The 12,182-nt window shown below is 38.6% G+C and overlaps 1 protein-coding gene across 1 annotated transcript in view; it reads right to left on the bottom strand.

Annotated features, from left to right (window-relative positions):
* Positions 1-12,182, bottom strand: part of Ecr (ecdysone receptor) — a 245,080-nt gene that overhangs the window by 54,827 nt on the left and 178,071 nt on the right. The gene's annotated exons all lie outside the window — the stretch shown is intronic.

The following is a 12,182-nucleotide window of genomic DNA, read 5'->3' as shown; positions in this document are numbered from 1 at the left end:
TACGTTTAACCTTTGTTTTGTCTACAAATTATAACGATTATAAAACGTTCGTACAACGAGAAATTTGCCTCATAGAAATCCAAGAGCATATTCGCGTGTCTTGGAAATTTGTAGGATCTTTTCTCCTTATACGCTTCCTTGTTAAATTTCGTTACGTTCGATTTTAATATCGTCTACGAATTATAGAATTGCTGACTGTTTCTCTGGCTGCTTCGAATGTTTGTATATCGGAATCAAATTCAATTGGCTTTCTGTTCGATGAACAGAGAAAACGTGCGCTTGTAGGTTTGCACTGTAAGTTGGAACAGTGCGGAGAATACTATAAGTGGCCTTGAGCAGTTGGAATAATTTTATTCAAAGCTTAATTTCTTTTAGAAGAATCTTTTGCAACGATACTTGAATATAAATAAATACACTTTGTCTTAACGTCTCTATAGAATATTACGTTGATGAAAAATTTTTAATTCAATATATTGTTCCTTTCCTACCTCTACGAGTTCTCTCTACGTTACATATACCACTCTCCAAGTTCAGGAATCATAAATAATAACAAAATTACTAATTAGAATGCCGAACACGTTCGGCGGCTAAATTTTCTATCACAAGAAATCATTCGTGCCAAATGTAGTTATTCGTGTACGGAAGAGAACATTAGTTTCTCGAAATACAGCATTTTCAGCGTCCAAAAAATGTATCGATTACCAAAAATAACGTTACTCGAAACGAATGACATCTTCAGAAGTAATACACGTACGCATCGATATCTAAGAACATTTTTTTCTAAGCGAAATGATTTTCTCCCTTCGCGATTCTCGATGTTTCCCATCGAATTATCGTTGCAGATTCTTAGTCATCGTCTGACCTTTGACGCGGGCTTTTGTTGTTCGCATTTTTATCGCGAACTCGGTCGTGTCTCGTCAAACGGAACGATAAAAAAAAAAGAAAAAGTACCGCGGAATGCGCATCTCGGCCGTTGTGACTAGTCGCCATCGATAATTCGGAAAAACACGATAATCGGTTATACGTTTCGTACGACGACCGCGGTTCGTTACGTCGCGAAAAAGTCGTCAGTTCCAGCCCCTCGAAAATCGATATCACAAGCTGGAGGGCGTTCGTTTTTAATTGGTCGCGATTTCCATGCGTTTATTCAACCTGGATCCTCGAAATGCGTTCCTGGAAACCGCGTTCGATGAAACCGCGTTGCGGCGAGATTTCATCGAATACAGAATAGAAAATTGGAGATCGAGCTAAAAATACTACCATTTAAACAACATTTTTTTTTTTTTTTTTTTTTTATTTCAGTTTTCATGCGATATCGTAGAGTACGCGATACCGTAAATTGTGGGAGAAAGATATTGCATAGACGGTATGAATTTAATCGCGATAGCGATCTAGAAATCATGCAGAATTTAATACAAAGTTTGCTAAGGAGGTTGTCAGCGGTAGCGAATACCGTTTGGTTCGAGACGTTAATGTAAGGTAATTTATCGACATGTAAATACGAACTTGAATTCACGTCGGAGAAAGTAACTTTAATAACGAAACGATATAATCAAAAATGAAAATCAGAAACGGAAAAATTCCTAAATAGTGTTTGTTTCGAGCACGCACAAAAGTAAACGTCTGAAATGAACTTCCAGCTTACATCTTTACCATTTACTTCGTTCAAGGCTGACTATACTGAGAACAATGCTAAGCAGGAGACAATACTGGAAAGCATAAAAAAAAGATTCATACTTTTACACAACTGGATAAATTTAAAGAGAAACGTCCTTGCAGGTTCAATTCTTGCAATAATGTTGTCACGCTTCTAAATAATAACTTACATTCACTTCAACCGGAAATCGAACTGTGTATAAACGGTCTTTAAGAAATTTTTCGAAGAAAAATCGTCAATGTTACAAAACTTGAAACTGAACTCTGTACACACTCTAACGAGTGCACATCCTCTCGATATTTTAAAGAATTTTTCCTCCAAACGATATTTTTCAACGTAGTATGCACATTTACAAAAATTATATACTTCTGTATTACGCACAATTATTTCTTCGCGAAAAAATACGAAAGAACCCACAATTTTCAGGTGGAAGAAAAGCTTGCGATACACCGTTTGGGAATTGGTCGCCCCTCGTGCTTTTAACGAGGTTGTCGTAGGTGCGGTGAGCGAAACTGCAAGGGAACGTGCATATACGCGTGCAGCGAAAATTGACAGCTGTACTACGCGTTACCCGATGCAGATCGAGTTCTGCGACGAAGTCGAAACTCGCGGAGCTTGGGACAGGAGTCGATCGGAGGGGCACCCTTCTAGCTGGCCGGGGGGTGCGCTATCCTGGTCGTGACGTCATCCACCTGTTACACCCTGAATAAATACACACCGACGCATGCGCCGGGCACATCTACACACCTGCGCGCGCGTACCCTCGCTTACACGTTTACCCTGGGAAACACGGTGAATGTCGCGGATCAGTGATGCGCAACCTGTGGCCCGTAACCTCATTTCCAATGGAGCCGCCTTCAACCGATTCAGAAATTTTGCGATACGGGGGATGAATGAGAATGGTGCCTGTTTTCCCTCGTAACGAGCATTTTCACGATTTAACGCGTTGCGCGAACATAAACGCGTACCAATTAGTACACGAACTTTGCGGACCGACTCTGCGCGTACGATCTGATTTTCTGGTGTTCGATGCGTTGGATTCGGTTGAAAATAACTGGATATCGCAAGAGCGTAGACATTATTGACAGAATGCGACGCTATACGGGTTCGTGAAGCCTTCGAGGTCTCGAGAATTCGAATCTGAGCTCTGCGCGCTTCTACCAAAAATTATTATTCGCTCTGATCGCTTCGAAAAGACCGGGTACGATACAGCGATCCAATTTTTTAGGTAAAAAATCATTTTCCATACCCGTATCGGACATCCCTCTGGAGGACAATTTGCGAGACCCCCATCGATGAATAATTTAATGTTCGATGTTATTTTATAGATTTTTCGCACGCTGCGGGTAAGGCTAAGAATGTTCGAGCCCTTGAATATCACGGTTCGAGTGCTCTGTATAATTAAAAATAAGAAATCGTCCGTGTGGAATTATAAATTATTTTAAATTGCAAAAGTTGCTGAAAAGTATCAGAGTACAAGTAATCGAAACGCGTATTGAATACATTGAACTATGCTCGTGTAACTATGTTTGTTTGAATTAATTATCGCTATTGTTATTTCTCGAAGCTCTTAAAATGGTGAACATTAAACGAGAATGCGTCTCGTTCTGTAGTAAAATTAACGAAATGGTTTTTATAGATTTTTGCTACATCTTTCAAAATATCTTAGGTCGAAATAAAAATTCAGAAAAAAAAAACGAATCGCTTAAAGAATTTGATTTACAGTCCACATCGTACTATTCAAATACATAACTTCTTCTATCCAGATATTCGATCAATGCACAAAATTGTACTTACGTATTCAGACATTCGGATTATATTCACGGAATATTCGAATATAGAAATATTCAAGTAGTCCCCAGCACTGATACTTATACGAGATTGGTCTCCCACGAGAATCGGCGTGGTAGTGAACGTGTTAACCTTTACTCGATGAAATTAAATACTGTAGTTCTATAAGACCTCAAAATCGATAAGAGATGAAATAAAATTTGTTAAAAATTGTCATTTACTTAATAAAAGACAAAGGAAATAGAAAGTTTTTCCGCTTTGAATTACTGGCGGATCAAATATCAAAGGACACGAACATTCGAGTGCGATCATTTCATAGAAAATGATTTGATAAAAGTGATAAAAAAAAATGGTCATCAAAACTGAGGGAAACATATACTTTCTTCGACGATCAAACGTTAAACATTGCATCGTCGAAACGCTAGTGCAAACGTTAATAAAAAAGATTTGATAAAAGTGGAAAGAGATAGTAATAAAAAATGGGGGAAAAAAAAAAAATGTATATATACATACTTTTTTTCAGCGAACAAACGTTAAACGTTGCATCGTCGAAACGCTAGTGCATTCGTTTAATAAAATATTTGATAAAGGTGAATAAAAAAGAAATAGTCACGAAAAATGAGAGATATATATACTTTTTTTCAGCGAACAAATGTTAAACGTTGCATTGTCGTATCGCCAGTACAATCGTTTAATAAAATATTTGATAAAGGTGAATGAAAAAGAAATAGTCACAAAAAATGAGGGATACATGTACTTTTGCAGCGATCGAACGTTAAACGTTGCATTGTCGTAACGCTACTGCAATCGTTTAATAAAGGATTTGATAAAAGTGATAAAAAAAAATAGTCACAAAAAATGAGAAATGTATATGAATTTTTCAGCGACGAAACGTTAAACGTTGTATTGTCGCAACATTAGTGCAATAGTTTAATAAAGGATTTGATAAAAGTGACCAAAAAAAAAAATAGTCATACAAAATGGGAGATGTTTATACATTTTTCAGCGACCAAACGTTAGACATTGCATTGTCGTAACGCTAGTGTAATCGTTTAATAAAGGATTTGATAAAAGTGACAAAAAAAAATAGTCACAAAAAATGAGAGATGTATATGAATTTTTCAGCGACGAAACGTTAAACATTGCATTGTCGTAACATTAGTGCAATAGTTTAATAAAGGATTTGATAAAAGTGACAAAAAAAAAAAAAAAATAGTCATTCAAAATTGAGACGTTTATACATATTTCAGCGAGGAAACGTTAAACGTTGGATTATCGAAACGCTAAGGACGAGCTCTTGAAGAACCGTGCGGAAGAAAGAAGTTTGCGCGCCACTGACGCAGTTCACAGGGTGTCGAGGATGTGTGGGTGTCGCTTCACCCAGCCAGGGCTATCGGGGTGGGTCATGGCCGGAGAAACGGGGACAACCCTCGGCTTACCCCGGCGAGCATCGAAGAGCGGCTGAATTTCTAAGCCGCCTCCGCGCCTGATACGCTCTCCCGAAACACCCTGGTCAGCTGTGTCGGCTGCCGTATCCGCCAGGATTTCTCTTTCTAAAAATAGGATCCAAAAGGCCGGGGTCTGGCGGCCGGGGAGCGCGGGTTCAATGACAGAAATCCTTCGGAAGCTGAGACGTTAATGAGAGAGTATCGACCGAACGAACCGAACCGTTCCGACGCGGGTTTTCCGTGAAACGAGACTTCTGCAAAATCTAACGGGTGTCTTCCGCACGTACACTTTTCGATAAGCTTCGTTTCCCCTTTTGGTGCAGCGAGAATCAACCTTTGGAATTTTTGGTTCGGTTCGTGTTCGAGTCAGCGAGCTCATTCACGAGCTCGGTATACTCTCGATGGATTGACCCGGAACGATCGAACACTTTTACAATTCGGAAAATAACTCGTTGGATTACGACCAACGAGATCGATCGATTACAATCGTGACGTGTTACTTATTACTTCTGTTCGACGAAAGAGGATCTCCCAGAATTTGTAATACGTGTGCACGCTTCGATTATTTTTCTTGGAAAACGTCGTAAAATGTTTCACAATTTCTACAATTTTCTAGATATTTCCCTTCACGAGCCAGCTTATGTACGAGTTATCGGACATTAATACGTATCGACTGAATTTTGTATGCAACGTACTTTGACACTTTAGTGTATTATTTTACTTACTAAGTACTTTTCGTTCTTCGTTTCGATGCACGCGTTACGCGCGACCTGTGCCCACCGATAATCCCGAGTGGTGCGCTGCGCGCGCAGCAGACGCGCGCCCCGCGCATATTCGAAGTCGCTAACGAGACCTCGCACGGAACAATTTCGTTCCATCCTTTTGTGTTATTTGTTTTTTTTTGGCTCGCGTCAATAAGTCGCGCCGTTCGCCGCGGGACACAATGTAGATCGTGGCATTGGCTTCGGATTCCTGCGTACGGTTTCTCCGATCACCGATATCGCAGCAGGTCTGTGCCACGAAAATTCCATAACGTGGTGGTTCACTCGGCGATTGTTAATTCGCGAGACGAGCACGAGGTACTTGTACTCGGAGGAACGGAAGACGCCGAAGCGAATGCCTATTATAGGTAGTACGTGATGCGTGACTAATGGCGGTAGCCGTAAAAAGAATCGTGCGAGATGCTTGGAATTCATTCACAGAAGTCGGACGCATTAAGGCTGCGCTTTAATAACAGCCGATTCCAAGGTCGATAGCTTGCACCGTGAAATGTTGAACGATTTCACTTCGCATGGGTCTCGGAATGGGCTCGTTGCGTGGATTCCTTTTAAAACGTAATACATAGTTCGTACAAATCGATTTAAGTAATCGCTTAGTTATCGAACGTTCGTTCGAAACATTTTCGTCGTTTTCGGTGACACGAGACATCTACAACGATTCAACGTGTTATTAAACAACCATTAAGGAACAGGTGGAATATACAGCGAGAGTTTATACGATATCGTCGATATCTTATATACGGAAAAACAGTTTTATGGAAAATACTACGTGTATATAAAATGTTCCAATTTGTTCGTTAATAACCAGAAAGAAAACAAAAATTATAATTATAATTATATCAATAATTTCAAAAAAAAATTCTGTTTACGTGTCGTTAACAATGTGTCTTAATCGATTATTAAAAATTTATATTTCGTTGATTTCTCTCTTTCTTTCTCTCATCCGTATGCGAGCTTGCTGCTCGTTGAATTCCGCAGTGTAGCACTGCAAATGCAACTTTCCGGTTATATATACGTGTCAAGGAATGCATAAATTTTTTTTTAAATTAATTTTTCAAACCTCAGAATTTTTCTCCGAATTAATTTCAAAGAATATCCCGTACACTTTTTCGAAGAGAGGAAGTATGTAATTTCGTTTTTTTTAAAACAAATGTAAGTATTTTGTATTGTCAAAAATGAGCACAATACGATAGAAAACGTTTCGAATAAATATTCGATAACCAATCGATTTTAATCAATTTTAAAACGCTGAACGCGAATTGAGATTTTATCCAGTACTCGAGAAATACGGCTAACTATGCTGAGCTAACCGGGCGACTGTATTAATAAGGCCTATCTGGCGATATTAAATATTATAGATTATATTGGATCGAATAAATCGAAAAGTTATGGATCTGCGGAAACTTAACCAGAAATTAAGATAAATTTCATGTACATTAATGCATTTATGTGAAAGATTCTATATACCGTATTAATATTTAAAGACGACGGTTCGAGAGACTCATAATTGCCGGCGGATAATTTCAGAAAATAATTTTGCAATGCTTTCACGAGTTCTGCGCTTTTCTCCTGCGCAAATGACCGGGAAATGTGAAACGCGTTTAATGAAAATACTAAACGAGGAGCATACGAAATGGAATTTCCGCGGGTTGGTGCGCGAGAGAAAATAAATACGAAATTATACGCGATATTAAAGTCTTTGATGATGTAAATAGGTTAAAAGAAAGATATCTGGTTGCTTAGGAAATTTTAGAAAATACTTCCGTCGAGGAGCTTTATCGTTTAATATGCTCGTAACGCCGTTACTTTTAATAAGAATTTTCATGAAAATGATACGAATAAAAGAGTAAAATATTCATGGAAAGTTTACTTTCGCAGAAAATGGATCATTACTATCCGCATGCGCGTTAACAGGTTGACCGCCATGTGTATCCAATTGGATACGCATCTACGTGGGTCCAGAACACCTCGTGTATCTATATATTTAAATAACCGCACTTCCTATCACTCCTACGACCGAAAACACCGTACTATTTTCACACAGTATATTACAAACCGCAGAGAAGATCTTTATCGAAAAATATATTTTAACACGAAAAATTCGTTAAAATTCGCATCGTCTACGAAAATTTACCAAATTTCGTATCACGATAATAATACAAGATTAAATTTACATTGTGTTCCACCGCGCGCAGAGAATGATAAATGTCCATGAGAAATTCAACTTGCACCGCGTCCTGCTGCGAACAAATTATATCCCAAGAGTACCTAATAATAATAAATACCACCGATAGTGCTCGATATGAAAAACGTCGTACGAGAAAATATTTAAGTATATTTATCTTCTCCATTGGGCGTGAATGTTACGCGCAGAGCTTTGAGAAACCTGCAAATTTAATATTTCGAAAATATTGAACTCTCCGAGTACCGATTAACACTTTGGAAAAGTTAACAGAATAAAAGTGCCGGGGAGATTTTACGGAAGTCTGCGTTGTTCGGAGAAAAAAGAAAAAAGGAGAAAAAAAGAGATATACGTACTCGCGAAACGTATTCGTTGAAAAGATTCTCGTTAAATCCGGTGGGGAAAAATCCATAAATCGCGGGAGCCGGAGCGAATTGTTTCGCGTGACGCTAAAATAAGAGCGTGCATTTTTCCTCGACTTCGGTGGTCACGTGGCCCACTTGCTGGAGAAGAACAGAGGTCGGTGATACGCGCGCTGCTGGTCAAAGATCTTTGCGTTTGCGGCGAGCTACGAGGAAACAGGCACCGCAACGATTCCGCGACCTCGTCGGATCGTTTAGCGTCGTTCACGAGCGAGCCTTAATCACAGTGACCTCGTGCCACTGTTTACGAGCTGCAAGCCGTCACAGCGCTGATTTTACGTCATCGATTTTACCTTTCGTCGGCCAAGGCTCGCTCGCTCGCTCGCTCGGTCGCTCGTTCGCCGCGCGCGCACCGACGCCGGCCGACCGTGTTTGTTATTAATACCGTGCACCGTAATACGCTGTGCTTTTCTCGCCGTACACTCGACACTTCGCAAAGTGTAAAATTCTCGGTAGAGACTGGAATATAGGTCAAGAATCTGGACAGTTGCAACAACACCTTTGGACGTCGCCCTATTTCCACAGACGATAATATACGAATTCGAATTCAACCGAAGCGAGAACCGATTCCGTGCCGAGTAACAAAGACCCGTGTTTTAACAGTATTATTAATTTTACCATTACGCTCTTGAACTTGTCCCGTTAAGTTCTAACTTAAAATTTCAATTTTATCAGTGTCTTGAAAATCTGACGAATTTCTACCTAAAAAGAAACCTTTAACTTATTCTGTTAAATTTCAAAAGCTAGCATTGAAATTTGAATTGTTATCAGTGTCTCGGAAATCTGACGAATTTCTATTTAAAAAGAAATCTTGAATCTCTTTCGTTAAATTCCAAAAGCTAGCATCGAAATTTGAATTGTTATCAGTGTGTCGGAAATCTGACGAATTTCTACCTAAAAAGAAACCTTTAACTTATTCTGTTAAATTTCAAAAGCTAGCATCGAAATTTGAATTGTTATCAGTGTCTCGGAAATCTGACAAATTTCAACCTAAAAAGAAACCTTGAACCTATTCTGTTAAATTTTAAAAGCTAGCATCGAAATTTGAATTGTTATCACTTTCTCGAAAATCTAACGAATTTCTATCTAACTCGAAAAAAATCGTTGAATCTTTCGCAATAACGGAAGCTATTTTATTACAAAAAACTGAATCACCTCGACGAAATATTTCGTACCGAAAGTAAAAAGAAATTACCTCGGAATGTTATTATTTCGTTCCAATGTTCTTCGTTTGATCGCATAGCGATATTTTAGTACCCGGAAAAATTCACTCGAATTAGATATCGATTGAGAACCGCTTCTCGAGTGTGTAAGGTTGAGTGTGTCGTGTTCGGTATCGTTTTCGTCGCGAGAACTTCGCGAATCCAATAAAGCGATACTTTCGTCGAAAAATTGAATACTGTAAGAAATTTCACTTTTCCGGTTCGGTAAGTCACCGGTACCCTGTGTCACGGTTGGTCGCGTGTCGTAGATAACACCGCTGCTTCGAGCCAGCAGTTCCTGGAAGTAGCTGGGTGATAACTTGGTAGCATTGCGTTGAGACGTAGATCGCGAAACTCTCAAAAGATTCAACCGAGAAATCGGTGTTGTCGATCGAACGTAAAACCGACGGAATAAAATCGGTCCGTTCGACGCAGATCGAACGAAGATCGAATCAACGGAGGGAGACAGAGAGACAACGGTCAACCGTTGATGCATAGTCCGAGTAGAAGGCGTAGTCCTTGGCGATCGTAATCCTTAGTCACCGATAATGTCGCTAACGAGACCTCCGACTCTATTATTCATACATCCGTCGCAGCAAAAAGCCGTCTCTCGTGCTCTTGACACTCGGTCACCCCTTTGCTGTTGCACAATCACCGTCTCTGCGCCGTGTTTTCACCTCGCCTTAGTCCTTCCGTTCGGTTTCCAGAGCGTGGGAATGCGCCATTTTTTTTTTTTCTTCTACTTCTTCTACGCCGTCGCTGCTGGTAATTACCGCCGAACGAGATCCGATCGTTCCAACGATTTGCATAAGGTTCGTAGATCGCGAACCGAGGATCCGTTCGCGTTGATTTCTCAATCGTTTACACCGGGAACGATTCACCTGAATTTCGGCAAGATGACGGATCTCCATGTTGGAGATTCGAAAGCGAATTTCTATCTAAAAAGAAATCTTAAAAACTTATTCCGTTCAATTTCAAAATCTAGCATCGAAATTTGAATTGTTATCAGTGTCTCAGAAATCTGATGAATTTCTAGCTAAAAAGAACCTTGAACTTATTCCGTTCAATTTCAAAAGCTAGCATTGAAATTTGAATTGTTATCACTTTCTCAAAAATCTAACGAATTTCTACCTAAAAAGAAACCTTGAACTTATTTTGTAAAATTTCAAAATCTAGCATCGAAATTTGAATTGTTATCAGTGTCTCGGAAATGTGACGAATTTCTACCTAAAAAGAAACTTGAACTTATTTTGTAAAATTTCAAAATTTAGCATCGAAATTTGAATTGTTATCAGTGTGTCGGAAATCTAACGAATTTCTACTTAAAAGGAAACCTTGAACTTATTCCGTTCAATTTCAAAAGCTAGTATCGAAATTTGAATTGTTATCAGTGTCTCGGAAATCTGATGAATTTCTACCTAAAAAGAAACCTTGAGCTTATTCCGTTCAATTTCAAAAGCTAGCATTGAAATTTGAATTGTTATCAGTGTCTCAGAAATCTAACGAATTTCTACCTAAAAAGAAACCTTGAACTTATTTTGTAAAATTTCAAAATCTAGCATCGAAATTTGAATTGTTATCAGTGTCTCGGAAATGTGACGAATTTCTACCTAAAAAGAAACTTGAACTTATTTTGTAAAATTTCAAAATTTAGCATCGAAATTTGAATTGTTATCAGTGTGTCGGAAATCTAACAAATTTCTAGCAAAAAAGAAACCTTGAACTTATTCTGTTAAATTTCAAAAGCTAGTATCGAAATTTGAATTGTTATCAGTGTCTCGGAAATCTAACGAATTTCTACCTAAAAAGAAACCTTGAACTTATTTTGTAAAATTTCAAAATCTAGCATCGAAATTTGAATTGTTATCAGTGTCTCGGAAATCTGATGAATTTCTACCTAAAAAGAAACTTGAACTTATTTTGTTAAATTTCAAAATTTAGCATCGAAATTTGAATTGTTATCAGTGTGTCGGAAATCTGACGAATTTCTGACTCACTGTTGGGCTTACCGGGACCTACTGCTTCTGTGACGGTACTTAAGAGCGGTAAAATAAGTTCGTACAAACGTGTGTCCTATTTGACCTTGTTTCCAAGTTATATCGAGCTTCGCGTTCCAGCAATCTATATCTGCATTTGTTCGCAAGCGGTGCTCAAAACGACTCGCGGTGATCCCGTGTTTCAAGATCGAATTTTTACCGCGTATTATAAAGCAGGAATCACCCCTCGAGCGTTGTTTATGTTTCTTCGAAGGGGTATCGAGGGTGCATCCGTGTGACCGAGATCGAATTAAAAAGTTTTATATTTTTTTATCGCACGTTCGCGCGGATGTTTCTCAACGAGTATAAAGTGACTCTGGATTATTTTTAATTATATGTGGTTGATATTTTCCTTTTTTTTTGGTACGTTTCGAACAATGAATAATTAAAAATATGTTTATCGAATAGTCGATAAAGGCGTACGAGAATTGTTCGTAAGTAGTTAAATGGAATCAATTATATTATTTTATTAAGGTTAAACAGGACGCATGCTTATATCAATTTATTTAATTGTTTTCAAGTACTAAATTAATTTCTGAAATGGGCACCACATGGATATGTCGGGATACTGGCTAATGGTAGACAAGCATGATAGGATTAAACCACTGTGACACCATGTGTTCGCATTGAAAGTGACCCTGAACGCTGCACAACCATTTAATTAG

This window comes from Ptiloglossa arizonensis, chromosome 5, assembly GCF_051014685.1.
Source record: "Ptiloglossa arizonensis isolate GNS036 chromosome 5, iyPtiAriz1_principal, whole genome shotgun sequence".
NCBI classification, from domain to species: Eukaryota; Metazoa; Arthropoda; class Insecta; order Hymenoptera; family Colletidae; genus Ptiloglossa; species Ptiloglossa arizonensis.
This window is presented reverse-complemented; position numbering and strand designations above follow the sequence as displayed.